Source organism: Falco punctatus, assembly GCF_963210335.1.
Source record: "Falco punctatus genome assembly, chromosome: Z".
Taxonomy (NCBI): domain Eukaryota; kingdom Metazoa; phylum Chordata; class Aves; order Falconiformes; family Falconidae; genus Falco; species Falco punctatus.
In genome coordinates this window covers 65,497,869-65,516,020 of record NC_137586.1, presented here as the reverse complement: position 1 = coordinate 65,516,020, position 18,152 = coordinate 65,497,869, and the positions used below count along the sequence as shown (strand labels likewise).

At 35.9% G+C, this 18,152-nt stretch overlaps 1 long non-coding RNA gene across 1 annotated transcript in view; it reads right to left on the bottom strand.

Annotated features, from left to right (window-relative positions):
- Positions 1-1,569: 1,569 nt before the first annotated feature.
- The window catches only part of LOC308056823, a 74,538-nt gene continuing 57,955 nt past the window's right edge, over positions 1,570-18,152 (bottom strand). The window contains exon 3 of the long non-coding RNA XR_013924988.1: positions 1,570-9,023. This is a non-coding gene — a long non-coding RNA (uncharacterized lncRNA). The remainder of the gene's footprint in view (positions 9,024-18,152) is intronic.

The following is an 18,152-nucleotide window of genomic DNA, read 5'->3' as shown; positions in this document are numbered from 1 at the left end:
TGTTAAACCCTCTGTGATACACTAACTGCTATATTCTCTTACCTTTTCTAAAGGTTCCCTTGCAAATGTCCAGCCTATACAATGCATATTCAAAAAACTCACACTTCTGATGGACAATGCAATTGTCAGGAATCCAGACTCACTCTTCTCAGATAGGTCATTTTGATACATACCTTTTGACAATAAAAATTTGAGTCAGGGGACATATTTAAAATAACAGCTGCCTGATGGTACTCACAAAGTGTACTTATTACATGGTCAGGAGACATTTTCTAGCTATACAAGGTTTGTTTTTCTGATTTTGTTTCTAACTTGACCTCTGCCAAACCCAAGGTAACATTGATGAGTAGGGAAGCAGATTTTATTTTTAATACCTTCAAACTCAAAAAAGCGGGGATTAAATCAAGACCAAGAATCATCAATAACACAGTAAACTGCTGGAAAAGATAATGTACCAGTTCATTTCAGCACTGAACAAGAAGCAAAATATAGTGAAGAAATAAAAGAGAAGATTTATTACACACAGGAAAAGCAAAATGAAGGGTGGAAAAGCTCTCCACATCAGTAATAATAAACAATTTTCTCTGCCTATCTCATTGAATAGATGTGTTAGTAAATGTTTGCCAAAACATTATATGGCTAATTTTACACACAGTCTGTGACAAGACACAAATTAATAGAAATGGGGCAAAACACAACTTGGAATTGTTTAGTCCAATTAGTTGGAATATAACTTACACTGAAAAAAATTTAGTTAAGCAATGAGATTTTTAAAACCTTACACCTGCTGACTAAGTCTTACAGTAGTCAAACTAGATTCTCATTACTTAACTAAATTTGTGAAATTTAATGTTAACTATTTGGTTTTCCAGCATAAGGCAGATCATGGCTTAGCCAATTCTGCGTGTTTCACAATAAAAATACCAAGTCCCAAAAAAATCAATTATTTAAATTTGTATTTTAAATGCAGCTTTTTTTTTAAATGCTCTGACAATGTGTAAAGGTCCCAGACAGAAGTTGCCCCATGACCAGCTACCCATCTCTCATTTGTACTGTATTGTTTGAGTTTCTTCTTGAGACTTCGTCTCTCTTTGTGCCCTTCTTCGTAACCCCCAGCTCCCACCACAGTCCAGATTTGTAGCTGTCAGAGATATCATATTGCTCCTGTGAGACACTTATCGTGATCTTACAACAAACTGCATAACCCCTGCTGATGTTTTTCACACCCACATAGGTGTCTTTCACAAGAACAAGTTACTCTTGAACAAGTATCAGTTTCTTTCCTTCAATGTCAATAATCAATTTCTTCCCTAAATTACTCTTGAAGTTAATATCAAGTCAATATCGATCAACAGATACTTGCTTGAAAATGTTTGTGGGTTTTTTTACTTTCCAATAGCTTGCAATGTCATTAGAAATCTGTCATCAGAAAACAGATGCTGTACCATTTCAATTTAAAGTAAACAATGAAAATAATTGCAAACTTATGGGGGGGGGGGGAGGGAAGAAATTATATTTTCTTTGCAGAGTTGCTCCTGAGGGATCTGTTATTTATGCAGTAAATGTTATTTATGTAGTAAAATTATGTACTGAATTCAAGTATACTGAATATATTCAGCAAGTACAAGATTATTTATCATTGATAGAAGACATTGCTGAAAATGCCAATTAGCAAGTTCTGAGCAGACAGATGTAGCTCTTAAAGCTTCAAGGGAATAAGAGTTTCTTTGTTGAAAAGGAACACTAAATGTACAGGCATTCTGGGAACAACAACCAACACTTTGCAGGCCCACTAACCATTTTTCCAACCTATCCTAGAAACAAAAATAAAATGACATGCAGACACAGCACAAAATATTTTGAGAGATAACTATAAACTCGTTGAAAGCTTGGTCATCTCTAGTTTTTTATTTAATGGTGGTCACTGAAACATTAACAATCATTAGAGAAGAAAAACACTCTATTCTCATCACATCATGCTGCTCTGTTCTCATCACATGATGCCAATTTATTTCTTAAATACAGTAAAAGATAATTTACAATATATAATACGGTTTTCTAATATTAATTTTTCATAGAAGTAATTGCTATAGCCTTCAGAAAGATAATGTGCTGCAGATCATCTCAACCATAGAAGTTGTAAGTGGCAGGGAAGACATTTAGAAGAAAGTAGTAGTTATGTTAAAATATTGGTAAAACTGCTAAAAATTTTTAACCTCGAATTAAGGGTTTTCACCTCAGGCCATAGTATCATGAGCTTTTTGAACCAGCATACTGCTGCAATGTTGCAAGGAGTAGTCTTGCACCTCTTGCTGCCATCACTCATCCCAACTTTGTTTTCTTCCACTCCCACTTCTGTGACTGGATACTGAACTGATGTAAGTGAAAATTAAATTATTTTCTTTTGCATACATTACTGAACAACAAAACAAACAAAAAACCCCACCTGCCCCCAAAATCAAAAACAGAACTCTGTGTAACATGTTTACCCTGAGTTTAAGGAAAATATTAATACATTCTCCAAAGGCTAATCATTATTTTACTTCATAAGAATTATTTGAAAAAGAGACCTTAGGAAATAAAGTACAAAAATCTAAAGATAAAGACCCACCAATAACACTCATAGCAAACATTTCCTGATTCCTCCGGGATTTCTGGACCATGCTTATTCTTACTATGTCTTTAACTGAATAGGCCAACTAGAGAAGCCACTGCTTCACTCTAATGAGCTTTAAACACCAAAAAATATGCATACTTATTGCATTACATCCTATGGTATATTACTACATCATTAATATTCTTAACTGATACAAAATCTATATGAGATGCATATGAATTGTATAAATTCCACTTTGTAAAGCACATTTTAGCACTCAGCAGATTACTTATCAAAATCTATAAGATTTTCATGTGAGTCTTACAGGAAATAGAACAAGTCACTAACTGTTCTGTATATGTCAATACCAAAAGCTGTTATTTTAATTCATTAGCACATTTTGCTTTCCTATGAATTAAACAATAAATTAACATTGCCACTTTGAGCTATTTTGTTCACCTTTACAGTGGCAAAAATTTGCCTTCTTAAAATTTTCATTCCATCTAAAGGAATACTGCTTCATTCTGTATCACATTTGGGGCAGAAATACCTTGCTCATTATAGGCTAGCAATGATATGAACTGGTTCAAATTGGTTTACAGAGATGCCTGCCTGTCAATAACTCTAAATACTTTCTTAGTTGACTTAACACAAAGCTGCAAAATACCTGTTTGAAGGAGCATAAGAGTACCACACCAGCTTTGCTGCTGTTTCAGTAAATGTAAGCTTTACAAAGAACTCTAAAAAGCACTTTATCCTGTATTCAGTACAATTCCTGTGAACACACATTGAGTAGAAATTCTTAAGTGAATGCCAAGTCTGTCTTCTAACATTTAGGACTTATTACTGAGACAATAGGACAATCTCATCTACAATTAATGATCTTGTCATAAGGTTACGGATAACAAAACAATCCTAATGGTATTTCATGTTATTAATTCTCAGAGATTCATGCATGCATAAAATTTAGAGTTTGCCACTGTCATGGTATTTTCTCTTCCTTGTGTGCTTTCTTCTTTCCATCCATTCACTGAACTAATATATTAAAGTTAAAAGAGAGGATTATTCTGTATCAAGGCTTTCAGCCCAAAAGCATGTTGACACTGTATCCATCTTACTAGGAACATTTCCAGGTTACCCAAAAGGTAATAAAGTACAGTCAGTCACAAAGGGTTCAGCAGGAAATCTGAGGCTGTTTTTGCAGCTACTGAGCCCATTATGCCCACTTGTCATTTAAAGGAATCACTCATGTTCCTGTGGAGGTTAAAAGGATTGTCTTGGACAATCTTGGTCTTGTGATAGACAGGACACTCTTCAAAAGAAACATCATCTATGTGCAATACTGTTATAAATGTTGGGGGCTCTATATGGTCTTGAAAATCCTGAACACACCTTAACACTTTTACCAAATTCATCAAATCCTTGTTTCATCACAACAAGCTGGTCCAACAAACATCTGGACATCAGGACTTACCGCTGGTCTTTCAAGTACCAGTAGAAATAAACAGACATAAGCCAGTTTACAAAAGTGAAGTACTTTTATTTTATAAAACTATGGAACATGAGAAAAGTAACTGCTTGAGCCAGAGTCACCACAGACATCAGTCAGTTTAACCATTAAGCCAATCAAGGGTATAAGCTGTTTAAACTTGACTTTACAATAAAGTATGCACAGACTAAAAATCAGTCCCTGTGAAGTATCTGAAGTCAGACACCTAAACAGTGAGATTCTAGTCCCTTTGAAAATCTGTTCATCCGTATTCTTCCAGACAGGAAAATTAAGGGTTTTTTTACTGTCCATGCAGTCTCAAACTGCATAGTAGTTGCTAGAAAATCACTTGCTACAGCTGTTGTAGAAATGCTATTTACAACTTAGTTGCTATCCCTTCATTTCCCAGGCTGTCCACACTTTTCTAATGCCTAATGATAAGCCTTTGGGCCCAGGAGACAGGACATTCACACAGATAGGAAAAACCACCATAGAACCCATGAGACTCCCCCTGCTGAAGGGAGGGACTTGTGGAGGTGGCTCTGCAGGGCCCAGCACCCCTCCCCTCAATGCTATAGTATCATTGCATCCCTTTCAGTGTTTTACCAGTGAAGCTTAGCTATTTATAAGGCAGAGGGGGAGGAAGAGGTAACAAAAAAGGGACAGAATGCAGAGAATAGAGCAAGTATTTCAGTTTGTTCTGAAAACTGCTTCCACTTGCTCCCACACCCTACACCACATACACCAAAAGGATTAGGTTTTAAAAGTGCTAACAAAAGCAGTAGTTTAACGTATTTGGTGGAGGGCTCAAATTACTGGCAACACAACAAAAAATGTATTTGATTCTTTTGCAAGAATAATGATTTTAAGGTCATGTTGGATTTCGTATACTCTGGGGGGAAAAAAAAAACCATCTACATAAATCAATCAAATCTTTCCAATAAATATGCATATGTGCACTATCACTGTATACAGAGTCACTGAAGAGCTTGGTCACATAAAATTCCAAACAGCTCCTGCACACAGCCTTTATGCCTCCAAATAAAAATAAACTAATATTTCCCAGATCTTCCTAATTCTATATGTTAGACTTTTTTGTTGATTTCAAATTACCTACAGAAGCTTAAGAAGCAAACAAACAAAAGGACTCTTTTTCTAACTGATATTTGACAATTACTTATATGAGTGTAATTTGAATCCAATCTGCTAAAACATTTAGCTTCCTACTGCATAGCTCTGTAAAAGGCGTTTCCAGATCCTGCTTAGTGATCCAGCAAACACATCAGTAATAAATCAGAGTCTCAGAGGGCAAGAAACTCAACTGCCTAATTTCCCTAAATAATACAGAACTTGCAGACTGAGTATTAAGATGTCTGGAAATTGGAAAAGAACAATATATTAAGGGGCAAAAGGCTAGCACAGAAGACCACTACTCGGAAAGATGAGCAAAAATTTATAAATCTATGTAAAAACATAACCCTTTTCATTTATGAGTCTCATAGTAATGCTATTTCAGTATGTTTAAATGACTATTAAAACCATTTCCACAAAACAGTCATTTCCAGTAAATGGTTTAGCTTACTTCTACATAAAATGAATCGGCAGTAAATATTGTAACCTCCTTCTCTGAGAAAAAGTTATGAGCAAAATTGTTTAAATTGTATTGTGAGCATTTTTAGCATTATTGAATATTTTCACTTTTTCTGGATGGGAAGGTTTAGAAACCTGCATGTGTATTTGAGAATGAGGAAAGTGATGCAGAAGGGCCTTAAAAGTAGCAGCTAAGCACGACTATAGAAAAAATATATCCTCCTAAAGTTTGAGAGTTTTTCATACAGTAACTTCAGTAGCACCAAAATAATCTGCACAGCATTGTATGTGTGTTAGATATCTGGTTTTTACATTCACAGAATACACAAAAACAGCAAGAGCAACAGAAGCCTCAGTACTCCTGCGCCAGTCTTACCCTCACAGAGTCCCACTCCTGATGTCCGTGATCATTTGCTCTTTTGCAGACACAGCTAGATACTGAGTGTGGTAAATGACATAATCTGAGCTCAGTCTGTTATTATGTGCCCAGGCTCCTCTTAAGCCAAGCCAGGCACTCCCTGTAAATCATGTACATCTGTACCGAGCTTGGAATCCAGAACAATTTTTAATTACTCTGAGTTTCCATTCTAGTGAAAGCAATTTTATATTGAAAGCATTTTAAATGGGTTCAGCCTCTCAGTAACACATTTTCAGAAGTAACAGATAAAGAAGGAGAGCAACGAATTATTTTTGTTGACACAGAAGGGCCACAAGCCTCATTTTCTGTCCCAGACATTGGCCAGAAGCATGTACCTGTGGAAGGGGCTTGTACGAGTGCGAATTCATGAACATTTTTACTCAGAGACTACTGTGACTCAGTGACTGAATACAAAAGTCCAAAGGCTACAGTACCCAGAAATAAATACTTATACTAAATGCAGCTAAGCATCTATAACTATTTAAAAAAAAAAAAAATTGATTAAGAATACGCTTGCTGGGCTTCTGAGCATACCTACAAGGTGAGGTAGGCATATAGCATATAGAAGAACATACAGGATGGAACTATGTTTTTCTGCCAGAGTTGCCCAGGCTTTCACCCATGCTCTTATCCTTGTCACAACCTCATCCAAGAAAGCCTATCTCCTTTCCAAGTGAGTGCCCTCACCTACAATAAACAATCCCAGAAAGGCCAAGTAAAGGCTGCAGCATCACATGCTGTTTTTCAGGACCTGCTCTTTAAGGGACTGGAAATCAGAAAAAGGGAAGGAGAGGTGTCCAGAGGGGAGCCAATGTGTCTAAGTCTAACTGATTTTTTATTTGTTTGTTTCCATTTCTCTCCACCAGAATCAGTAAAGTTTCCTAATCAGCAATAAATTAAATCAAGTGAAATTCCCCAACTTGAAACATTTTTTTTTTTTTTGGTCCTTGACAATTGCCCTTCCTGTTCTCATGATGCAAGGAGATTGCTGGCCTTCTGGCTTCTTTGCCAAGAACTGGAGAGGACCCCTCTGAAACAGCTGAATAATGGGAGTTTGAGAGTTTAGTGATGTTTTGTGTGGAGGTTCATCTTCTTCAGCTCATTTTGCCTTTACCACCACTTCATTTACTTGTTCACCTCTGGTTTTTATATTGGAAGAGTAACTAAAAAAAAAAAAAAAAAAGAAAAAAAGTCAATCATTAGCTTTTTCATTAAAATGTAGCTTTAAAATGTAAATTAATGGAAAATTACTAGTGCTGCTGCTAGATGTCACATTATGTAGCTTCTAAGAATAATTTGTTTCTAAACCCCATCAGAATTCTCTGCAAGTTTTAACAAAAAAGCCAATCAACAAGAATTTGTGAATTAATTTGCTGAGCATTCAAACTTCTTTTAAGAAATGTTTGTATAGGACATTAATGAAGAAAACTATGGTGTTTCCTGTCATGGAATAACATCTCATTATATTATTAGAAAGTTAAATGGAAAACATTTAGTTCATTTTGGAAGGAAATCCATAGCAGTGGTAATTTCAAAACAGAACAATTTTCATTATTACTTCTGGATTAAAGATGAGGCAATTTCTGAAGTATTCAGGAAGAGCCAAGCATTATTAATTGATTGCAACCTAAATAGATCATATTAAGCAAAGAGTTAACAGAATAATTTTTCTGGATGTTCAGAGCTGAACCTCACGGTAGTGAAATAATTGTAATTAATCTCACACTGATGGATTAATAATTTTAATAAAGAATAGTTTAGCATTTCCAGAAGGAAGCCTGACATATGCAGCAAGTGAAGAGTCAATATAGGCAATGATTCTGAATATAAAATTGACAAAGGGAAAGTACCAGAATTAGGAAACTACAGTCTTCCTTCAAGCAACTGACTAGGGCGGGTGAAATCACAGAGCCGTAATGGACATACAGCATTTTCCATAGGAATGGATATATCCCAGCTAGGTGTTTCAAGCGTATGGGTCCTGCTTATTGGGACAGTAGTCACCTAACTGGTCACTAGGCCACTGCTGTAAGGAGTGCTTAGTTCTGAGACTGCTTTTTCCACTGCTGCTTGGTTCTGAGACCTTCTGAGTGATTTCTGGCAGTACTAAATTAGTGATGGCAGCAGAAAGCTTCACTACTCAGCTGAAGCAACAGGACACCGGAAATCAGCTTGTTACTGGTTCTGTGCTCAACCTTCAAATGGCTTGCTAAATATTGCTAGGGAGCAACAGAGATCACAACAAAGGTTGATGTGTGGATCTGCTAGGAGCCTCCTGCGCATTAAGACCACAAGCAGGAGAAGCTGGTAGCTGGATCACAGCTGAGCTTCAAGTTTGAAGACATCTGCTTTCTCCAGGAGAGCAGACTGGGCATGTTGTGGGATCAGCTAAGGCTGCTACTTCACTCAGAAACAGCTGAACTAGACAACTAGTGTCATGAAAAAAATTATTTGGGGAGTTGTACTGAATTTAAAAATAAGGACTAGAGTTCAAAGTACATATTATTGATGAAACAGGTGTCTCATCACACATGCTTACAAGATGATATGGCCACAGATGGAAGTAATACATGGTTGACTAGACTCTCTAAAGCTAGTCTGTGCCATCAGTGACTAAAAATTATAATGTTATTTATGAAGTAACTTGCAGGAATTATGAAATGGGAGGGGACAGTTTGATTATGCTAATTATCAACATGAAAGGAAATGCATTAAGGGTTAAACAAGAACTAGCATTTTGCTGGTGGAAATTTCATCCAGAGGAAAAGGGATAAGACTGAGTGGACTAAAAGACTAAATGTATGAAATAAAAATCTAATGTTTTGTAATTTAAGGAACAAATTAGAAATACCTTTGTGGTCTTTACCAGGTGGGTTCTGAAGCTGGACCTTTGTTCACTAATTAGTTCATTGTTCAGGAATGCCACATGTCTGAAAGGAAAGCAGAACATAGATGAACATTCAACAGTCCAGGTGACCTATAGTCTGAATAATAACCTTGATTTCAATTGAAAATGCATTAAAAACCAGGTTTTATTTCTTCTTTACACATTCATTACAAGACAACAGATTAAAAGCTAGATATATAATGCAGAGCCACCATATATTAAAAGTGACTGTGGTTTGAAAAGTTCTAGAAAACAAAAATATTCGACTATCTACTATCTGGCAAGTAAAAATGATAAGGGTAATTCCACATTTTTGCGTCCTGAAAGCCAGGTCAAAGTATACATTTTATCTATATGATTAATCTTAAATAAATGTCAGCTCTGGAGGACTTACATTCTAATTAAAAGCAGGGGAGAAACGCTGAAATTATCTGTATATAAAACACTGAAATATTTATATATTTTTTTTTCCTTATTTGTCTGATTAAAAGGGAATTTGACTAAACAGCACTTTTGTAGTGAAAGCTAAAGATCAGAACCAGAAAATATCCAGATAGCATTATGGTCTGCTGTGCTGTATACAAATTGCTTCTTCACCTAAGAAGGATGGTATGATGCAGGGTAGGGAAGGAAGAGGTATTGGGAAGAATAGAAAAAAAACACTAAAAAGAACGGCCAGACAAAGCATAGCTCTCCTTTGTTATAAATTCTGGAGAGAAATTATATCAGTGCTATGAATTAACACTAATGTTCTGTGACTGTAACTGCTGCAGAAGGACCAGCAGTCTTCCAGCAGAGCATTTTAATCCTTTTCCAGACATTCCTACCTCTCCTCACACAGGTTTCTACCTTTAAATTGGGTTTATATTTATTGTACATCTGGGGTCATGCCAGTGTGCAGAAATAATGTGGTAAACTGAATGTGACACAGTTGAACTTGCCATAAAGATACTTTTTCCACTAAATGCACCTTCTCACCCTTTCAACTCCAAAAACATACCATTAAGACCTCAGCTTTTACATGAATACTCATTTCTACAAAGAAATATGAAAAGACCAGAATGACTGTTATTGACTAAGCTGAAAGTGCATTTCTGTGCCAGAAAACTCAAAGCTTATGGGAATTTCTACTGAGAGGTGCAGGCTGATACCCACTATAAGTACCAGCCTGAAGTCACAGTAAACTGCATCTTTTAACACCTTACCTACTGGTATTTCTCAGCAATGCACTTAATCACGCACCCATACCCCAGTAAACAGGCTACTGAACACCAAGACACATTAATCTTGGTTTACAAGCTAGATTTCTACAGCGAACAATTTTTGCAAGACCAGATAGACTTTCCTGCATTCTAAGGTTTAGAAAGTGCTTGTAGTAATTTTGAATTGTTTCTTTTAGGAAGGAGAGAGCAAAGTGAAGCAAAACTAAAAGCCCTTGGAAATAAGCATTCCAATAGAAACAGCTGGGTTCCAGATGGCACAGCATTAGGATAAGCCTGACTTTTACTATGCACAGGTATTATTTACCATATTATTCATGTTTTTGTACATAACAGGTGTCATTTTTGAAGGGCTTTATTGTTACTTTTCTGTAGTATAATTTCTAAATGGCAAAAAGGGTATAAAAAATACACTTTCAGTGTACCTTTACCTAGCTCATATAGCTTCTTTCACATACTTTCTTTCCACCTCTGAGTACTTTAAAGTGGAGGGCATCATTTAGTATGAGATAATGGCTGAGGTCCTTAGCATAAAAAAGAAATCTGAGATACTCTCTTACATGTATTTTTTCAGTTTCTTTCTACACAGTTAAAATAAACTTTTAGAAAATGTACCTTGGCTAGATATTGGCAGCTTAGGAGGCTGCCTGAAAGTAAAGCATTTCAAGGGAAATAAAATTTGTTTTTTACTGAGAGGAAAACAGAGCAAATAGATATAAATCTAGGAAAAATACCTCTTCTGTAGATAAGCAGGTTTCAAGATACATAGGTTTTGTTCACAAAGCAAATTCTGAAAAAAAATCTTCCACTGCACTTGCAGAGACACTTGTGTCTAAGCACAAAGATTAAGTCAGTGAACCCTCAGCTGAATGTAGAAAATCTTGCAAGAGACAGGCTGTAGCAAAAGAACAACTGTATGATCATGGTCCTCATGAAAACAAACAAAACCAATGAGACTGCATTCTCATTTAATACATAATTTTCCTGGGATCTCATTTTAACTAGGACTTACACATCATCCATTTGAATTGGACCACTGATCTGGTCAAAAACCTGATTTTGTGATATAATTTTACATCTTCAAGTGAAATTAGGACTACTAAGAGACAGTCTTCACATCAAGGAATTTATAACGTAAATAGCCAAGGCCTCCACACTGTGAAAAGTGAAACAGAAATGAGTTTTCAAGCCTCTAAATTAAAACAGAGAGAGATGGCACTGAAACCCAAGCACTTCCACCATGCTTTATCCATTGAACTGAATCCAAGAACAAAACCATTCTTAACTATCAGGCCTTCAAACATTAAAGTGATACCTTACAAAAGAAAACATTTTCCTCTATGCTTTAGTAAGACCATACATACTCCTGCAATTCTAAATATATATATATTCCCTTAAAATGTTTTATGTAGGTTGAATCATCAAATAAAAAAGACAGGATTGTACCAAATACAAACTGTCACAATAATAGAAGAGAAAACTATGGGTGTTCTATGTGTGGGGGCGGTGGGGGGTGGAGGGGTGGGTGTATTTTGAATTTCGGGGGGGAGGGGGGGTAGCAATTCTATCTTTGCCAGTATAAGTAGATACAACTTTAGTGAGTTTGACAGAGTTCTCACTTTGTAAATGAGAACTAAAGTACAACCAAATCTTAACTGTAGAGAATTAAGGATTCTTACACTATAAACTATGAGTGACAGGTTTTGTTTTAAACATTTATCAGGTCTGTGCACCTATGAATGAATGTATCCTTCAGACAACGAAGGATCCCCTCTACCCTGTGCTGGTGAGATGCCAGCTGGAGTACTACATCCAGCTTTGGAGTCCTCAGTAGAAAAAGGTATGGACCTATTGGAGAAGTCCCAGAGGAAGGCCTCAAAAATGATCAGAGGACTGGCACACCTCTCCTATCAGGAAAAGTTGAGAGTGTTGGGGTTGTTCGGCCTGAAGAAGGCTCTGTGTGGAGACCTTTTTGTGGCCTTTCAATAAGAAAGATGGGGACAGAGTTTTTTAGTAGGGTCTGTGGCAAAAGGACAAGGAGTAATGGCTTTAAATTAAAGGAGAGTAGATTCAAAGGAGATATAAGGAAGAAATCTTTTATGATGAGGGTGGTGCAACACTGCAACAGGTTGCCCAAAGTAGTGGTAGGTGCTCCATCCATGGACAAATTCAAGGACAAGTTCAACAGGACCTTGATCCACCTGATCTAGTTGAAGATGTCCCTCTTCATTGCAGTGGGGTTGGGCTTGATGACTTTTAAAGGTCCCTTCCAACCCAAACTATTCTATGATTCTAAAATTTGGAGTTACTGCCATGAGCCACCAGCAAGAACAAAAAAAAAAAAGAAAAAAGTACCTGTGGAGAGAAATTACTATAGGTCAAAATACTATACTTGCTTTCCAGTCTCCTGCCTAGTCAAATTTTCTATATTCCCATGTCTCCTTTATTCTCTTTATTTAGAAAAGAACATTGAAGAACTACAATCAGTCTAAGGCTGCATATATATATATTGTAATTTAAGTCACATCAGTTTGATTTATGTTTTCAAGTTTGATTGATGTCAGCTTGATTTCTGTTTATATAGTTAGTTGATGCTTTGAGTATTTTAATGTAACAGCTTCCCAAGCCAGAAAAGAATCCTGTGAAGAAGTGGCATTTAATTTCCCAAGCAGATGTAAATAGGTAAGTGAGATAGCAGCATACACTCCATGGCATACCTATTTGCTGGATTCAATAAAAAGATGATTCAGCACATACCTACTGATAAGCCAAATAATATTTATACAAATTTATTCTAAGAGATTGGTATGTATTATATGTAATAAATGATGCGCCATCCCTACTTTTTATAGTTCAGTAGACTGGTCAGCAAAAAACTCTAAGAAATAAAATAATTTTAAGTACTGCATACGGTCCACATTTATTGCCATCTTAGAAATCTGCATGATGTTCTCCTATCAGGCTAGTCGTATGGATAAACAAGTAAAATCAGTATTTTCACTATTCTTTTAAACTGTTGTATGCAGCAGGGATTTAACAAAGATCATGAGTTGCTATAATTATAATCTTCACTCAGTATGTTCACATTATAATCTTTAAAAAATATTCTCTAATCCTGTATACATTCTCTGCGTTGAATTCAGGCACAAGTTACAATTAAGATGCCTTTTACGCTTCTTAAGCAGTTGCATGCTCCAAAGACAAGGATCTGCAATCCTTCATATGAGTCTAGGGGAGAAATTAAGATCCTACTACAGTTAGTTGCATTATGTTAGTTGGCATCAGATTTTCTTCCTAGACTCTTATTCAGCATCTATTTTCCTTGCCCCTTTATTATCATAATTCTCTTTCTCTGCATCCCTACTTCCTTTTCACTGCTTTCCAGAATTTTTACATATGTTTTTGTGTGGATTAGAAGTGGCAGAATGGGTGGCCTCAAGAGTTTGCTTGCTTTTCTTTTTCTTAAATATATTTGACATCATAGATCTCATGTTATTTTGTTTGTTGTTTTTAGAGTTCACCAAATAAAGACAAGGAGATAAAATATTCAAGTTCATTGCTGGTTTCCTTGACTAATAAATACCATCACTGAAATCTACTCCATCATGAACAACTCCCCTACCAAAAATCATTTGTTTTATTTCAAATTCAGGTGAAATTTTTGCAAATGATTTCTTGAATAAAATGTGGATGGTGGTGGGCTGGGACTGTTGTACTTTGCAGTTGTCTTCCCCAACAGGAGTAAACTGGAGGTTAGTTCTTACCATAGCCTGCATTTTCTTTTCCATCTGCTAGGCTTTTTCCATCTCCTATCCTTAAGCACCTTGGTAGCTAATTCCAGTTTTTCTTTTCCTGAACTGCATAATGTAGAAATATAGTTGTGGAAAAAGAGGTGTGTTTATGATTTGATGTTGTTGCTGTTTCCACAGACAAACATAAATCCCTACTCTATATCCTACAATCTGTTTACCTGCTCCTTATAGCATTTTCCTATTGAAACAGAGAGGATGACGAACCTTTCACATTCATCATTAGCATATGCCAAGAATACAACAGAGGAGATAACATGTTTCACTGACTTAAGATTGGCTGATGAACTGAGAAAACCCCAACAGCATCTCCAAATTAGATTTAAGTTTTGTAGTTAGCATGGTATACAGTACTTCTTAGTCTGGCATTTCTAAGAAATTTTGAGCATATGGAATTGCACTGAAAAGAGAATACTTTATTTTAATATAGACCTGAACAAAAGAAAGAAAATTATATGAACTTTGTTATCAATTTGACAAAACCGGGTTGTTTCTGGCATTACATTAAGTTACTTGATACAGAAGAAAGGTAAATGACATAGGATTCTGAGACTGCTGCCAAATAAACAGCACAAGAGATTATAGGTATCAGTTTTATGCTATTTGCATGCCCATAGTACTCAAAATTTAACAGTGCAATTTAAAAGGTTAGAAGTATTTGTTGAGGGCCTGGGGTTTGTTTATTTTCGTAAATGTGCATTACAAAGACTACAATCACTAAAATACTGCAATTTACTATAATTACTATGTGACACCACAGAGGAAAGCTGAAGAACATCAGAATTTAAATCCTTCTTAGTGAATTATTTGCCCTTGACATCTAAGCTTTACAGCTTCAAGTGCACTGAAGAAAGTTTATGAAGAAAGCAGGTAAGTGGTAGGACAGTACATAGGGAGCATGAGGTAAAATATATAAATTAAAGAAGAGGATAACAGAACTATCAGACCATTGTTTCTTCTCTGAAGGTCTTATTTTTAAAGCAATTAAAAGTAATGGAAATTGTAAAAGTTCAACATCTCCAGAGATAAATGTACAAATGGCTCAGTTGTCTCTGACTATCTTTGACTGCTTTTGTTTCTCATTTTAAGATGCCATTACAGTGTACTCAACAACTACTAGTATCCTACAAATGGAAAGACAGCAAAAGCAGGTTTCCAAATCTGTACACTCAGTCACAGTTCTCTGTATTACCAGCAGCACCTGCAGCAGCCTGTTTCATCACTGGACACTGAAAGGTATATGAATTGTGCAAAGAAAGGCACAAGACGTGTGTATAAAGGCAGTATTATAGTTTCAGTGGAAGTCCAGGACAAAATGCATCCATATAAAATGGATAGAGCAAAACATGAAAACAGCCTGAAGCGTATTTCTTTGCTGATGCTGGAGGGTAGAGGCAGGACGCAAGTATTCTACTTGCAGTGCCTCTGAGCTACTGTGCTACACTATACACCTGCACTGTAAAACAAAATTTAGATTTAGAATTGAGGCTTAGATGGTTTCACACTGAAATTTAAATTGAAACACCAGATTTTCTTCTGAGGTATATTAGCTTCCCCCCAAAAGCACTTAATGGAGTATTAAAAGCTTAATTTAGATAATTTGCTCCATGTTGTCCATCTGCTTTTATTTCACTATCCTAAACCTGAATGTTCAAAGAACTTAATCCTAAAAAGAGCTACTGCATTTATTTGTGCTTTTTTTTAATGAATAAGACCTCTGTTTCAGCAGAAACAGAAAGCTTCTGAAGATCCAGAAAGACTACTTCAAGCAGAGCCAGATGAGTTATTTCTAACTTACAACAAATTGCCCTTTTTCCATATCAACTTGTCATAATATCCACAATCATTTTAACTTCCAATTGCCTGAAAACAAATTATAGCTTGTGGATCATCAAAAAATAGAAAACTGCATATATGCATTATGCTTATTGCATATGCCCAGTACATCGCAACATTTCTGTTCTTTGGAAGACTTACTTTTTTTGATTAAAAGCACAGCTGACCAAGCAGCTTTGAAGTTCTTCAATAAAAACAACAATCAAAGTAATAAGATGAGAGAAGCTTCATTTACTTTAGTAGTTTTTAGAATACAATGGTTACATACGTGTAAGTCTTTGTTTTGAAAATTGTATTTCATAGTGCAAGGAAGAGGAAGTATGTTAATAGGATGCTTGATGTTCTCTCAAGCAGTAAAAGCAATATTCTCTGATCTTGCACTTGGAAAAAAAAGCCAAACAAGACATGCTGGTTTACTTCATAGATTCACCCCTGTCTTATTACACTGTGCTTCTCTTTTCTCCTTTTACTTTTTGAGACATCTTTAATTTTTTCATGTCCTTCAACATCTGTCTTCTGGTTCTGTATCTGCCAACATTTGTTGGAAATCATATCCCATTTGTTCCCACAGTCACTGACGTTGCTAAGGATTCACTCTTTTTAGCCCTTCTTTTTCATCTCCTCAGCTATGGATATTATTCTGCATGTAGAGCAAAATATTCTTGACTTTCTGCATTCTTCTATAGGCAGAAATCTTTTTGCATGTGAGTATATGCAAATGTGTTCGCTCTCTTGCTGACACCTTAGTCCAAACTAGCTCTCTTCCCTGATGCTGGTAATGCAATAACCATTGACCAAGATCTCTAATCACTGTATCTTCCTTATCACTGTATTTTTCAGAGGTCAAGGCAGAATTTTTGGTCTTCACCCATAATATTTCCTGAACATGGTTACAATACTTTATAACCCATATTTAGCACTGAGTTTGTGGGTTTTAAAGCAAGAGTGAAGTAACTGACAACTTTTACATTATACATGGTTACTGTTTTCTGTCTCTAGGGAAGGCAGTCATTATAAATATTTATATACATGAAAATAGGAAGCAGAAGGAGCAAGTGGGTTTAGCTGCAACTTTCTGAAATGATCCAGTTGCCAGATTTCACAGAGCACTGGGGACTGATTACCACAATAAAAATTTAGTTCCCACATGTAGATGTTCCAGCCGTTCTGAATGATCAGAATATTGCACAGCCAAGATACAGTTTTCAGAACATCTCTTGCCAATCTACATTCATAAAGACTACCTGCTGCTACAAATTTAATCTGAGTATGTAAGGGGCCCTAAACACTTCACAGAATCAGACACCAGGTGAAAAAAACCAACTTGACTTAAGCCTGTTAATTAAATTAATAAAATCTTTTAAACAACATGCAAATTTCTGACAGAAATGTATTCATGTCTAAAGATAAATATAATTATAAAGGTTATTTGACCTCCATGTTTCCTGTTCTTATTCAAGAAAGCAATGATCTATGAATTACATCCCTTTTATTACACAGCTATCTTAATGGGCAGTTTATGACAGAGGTAAAAGATACAAAACCCATTTAGGTGAGATCTACTTTAAGGTTTGAAGTCTTTTTAAAGAGCTTACAAAAACCAGTTGGGAATATATTATAGCTACATAGTACAAATAAAGGAGGAAACAAACAAATAACAAGTTAGTAGTTTCTTTAGTAATAAAGTGAAGCACAAAAATGCTTTAACGTGCAGCTTGATCCTTGCTTCCCAGCCTTAACCCACTAGAAGGAAATCTGTTCCCTACACATAAAGAAGAGTGTCTGTAGTCTTCAGCTAGAAACAAATTTCTGTGGTGAATAAATGACACTTTTTCTTCTTCTAAAGGCACACAGGGATCCTGCAATTCTACCAAAACAAAGCAAAAAAGTTCTTTAGAACTCACAACTCTGAAGAAAGTACAGATTTTTTCACAATACTAAACATTTATCCTGATGAAGGGCGAAAATGTACAGCATTAAGCAATTGGAATTTAAAATAGAAAAACCAGAAAAACACAGCGACTTTAGCTTTTGAGTACTTTCCTTAGGACCCAACTGTTAATCTGAGCTTCTGAAGTCCACTTGAAAGAGCAACAGCCCCTTGGAGAAGCACCTAATCTGCTTCTGATAGATCTCATGGAATGAATGTTTTAACAACTTACTTCTTAAAATTTATGCTAACAACTCAAAGTCAAGCAAGTACATATAACTTTAGAGATTCAAGGAGCTTTCGGATTAGGTATTTTAATTTTTCAGAGGAAAAAATCAATGTATTCTACCACAGGATGAAGGGGTAAGAGAAATTTC